Source organism: Rhyacophila brunnea, unplaced genomic scaffold, assembly GCF_057557595.1.
Source record: "Rhyacophila brunnea isolate RB1 unplaced genomic scaffold, BYU_Rbru_1.0 scaffold_13, whole genome shotgun sequence".
In the NCBI taxonomy this organism is placed as follows: Eukaryota; Metazoa; Arthropoda; class Insecta; order Trichoptera; family Rhyacophilidae; genus Rhyacophila; species Rhyacophila brunnea.
Window position 1 is genome coordinate 34,225,192 of NW_028232785.1, and position 2,153 is coordinate 34,227,344.

The 2,153-nt window shown below is 31.8% G+C and overlaps 1 long non-coding RNA gene across 1 annotated transcript; it reads right to left on the reverse strand.

Annotated features, from left to right (window-relative positions):
- Positions 1-523: 523 nt before the first annotated feature.
- On the reverse strand, positions 524-1,914 carry LOC147077355 (uncharacterized). Its single transcript, XR_015069813.1, has 2 exons — positions 1,321-1,914; positions 524-1,126 (listed from the first exon to the last, which is right to left on the reverse strand). It is a non-coding gene; the product is annotated as an uncharacterized LOC147077355 (long non-coding RNA).
- Between the last annotated feature and the right edge of the window lie 239 nt (positions 1,915-2,153).

A 2,153-nucleotide genomic window follows, 5' to 3' on the forward strand; every position in this document is an offset into this window, starting at 1 on the left:
GGGAGCTGTCCGAACAGCTCCGAAATTCAAACAGCGCCAAATTTGTCCACACGATTCGCGAAGATAGCTAGTCGTTATGACCAGTTGAATTAATGAATATTGTAGATGATGTTTATAAATTAGAGGTTTTTTTTTAAATATAACAAGTCATTATAGAATATCAAACTCTACTTGCTAGTCAGTTCGTTATCAATAAATAGTATGCCAGTTGACAACTTGTTGCTTGTGCAAAAAGTTATGCTCATGCTTTCATAATCTAAAGATGGCGGTGGAACAGCGCATCATGGTCTAAAATAACAAATAAATCAAATTGGGTTTTTTCTCCTATAATGTCAACACTGACGATACATGACGGCCATAGATAATATACGTAAATAGATTCGAAAGAGGCTAACAAAAGTATTCCCACTAAAACAACACCATCTATGGTAAAGGCTTTGAAATAAAATTAAAAAGCCCACCAAATTTAAATTTATTTTCATATTCAGGCATGGGAAACGAAATAAATAAAAGGCAATTATATAAATTACACACATTTATTTATAAAATTTAAAATCAATAAGTATAGTAACAGTTATCAAGTAAAATATTAACATTCATGAAATTAAATATTATAAACATTATTATTGAGTAAGTAGTTTGTTTAACTGATACGAGTATTAAAAAAATAAATGGAAACATTATTAAACTATGTTTCGCTCTCATGTAGGAAAGCCTACCCATCAGATTTCATAGACAACCACGGCATAATATAATAATCATTTACGATGAATAAAATTTAATACTTCTTGGAACATCATTTAAATATTTATATTATATTTTGCCTTTGTAACTAAGGATCTATGCGGCACATTAATAAGGACATGATTTCACTATATATTATAACAACAACACGATAGATATTTTTCTGTAGTTGTCTATGAAATTTGACAGGTAGGCTTTCCTACATGAGAGCCGTTTGTTTTATATTATAATAAATTATAACTGATCACTGAAAACACTACAATTATTTTAATCACTATTGCTCGCCTGTCTTCTTGCATCTTCTAACGTCAAGTCCGCTGTCAGCCGAGCCATGTCTAGTTGGATGTGATGGGAGACTGCATCGATGGCTGTTCCATATTTACTATAAAAGTAAAAGTAAAAAACAAATAATAAATCACTCCGAAATAATATTAATTATCGTAATTATTGAAAGAAGTAAAATGAAGACACACGCAAAATGCATGTAAAAAAAATTTATCCATCAGTATTAGATTTTTAAAAAATGTACAAATGATACTAATTCTAAATAAACATGATATAGGCTTCTTCATTTACTTTTTTTTGGGCGTTCCGTAGCACTTGGCTGTGCGAGAGCCAATGTCGCTCCTGCGCCTCAGGTAGACGATGTAAAACCGGACTCGCTTGAGAATCCATTGATGCATATGTAGCACGCAGCCGAGCCATGTCCAGTTGGATGTGATGGGAGGCTGCAACGGCCACCGTTCCAACATGTTAACTATAAAAATAAATGAACAAATAATAACTCACTCCGTAATATGTCAATTATCGCAAATATTCAATGAAGAAAAAAGTGATAGATGCAAAATGCAACTACAAAACAACTGAGAACAAACATTATCCATCATTATTGATTTAAAAAAAATGTGCAAATGATACTAATTCTAAATAAACATTACGATATAGGCTTCTTCACTTATCTTTTTGTTTTGGGCGTTCCGTAGCATTTGGCTGAGCCAGGGCCAATGTCGCTCCTCCGTCTCGGATCTGACGAATCATGGTCCGCTGCCATATCTCCTCATTACTCTCAAAAAATGTTTAAAAAAATGCAGCCTCAATGGTTTGACATTGACATCTCAATTTAAATAAATATATGATTTTATTTTATATAATGGTTGACAATAATAATTACATTTTAATTTTACCTTGTAAAAGAGATAGAATAGGTAACTGTCATGAGGTGTCAATGTCAGTGCACTTCGAATGTTGTTAAATCCCCCAAAATAAAGTGAATAACCAGAGCATAAAAATTAGAAAAACGCAATATGTAACTTAAATCACAACTGTAGTAAACAACTGGAGTAAAATTAAAAAATATTTACCAGTACATAGGTACTAGTGTAAAATCTGTACAAATAATTTTATTGTTA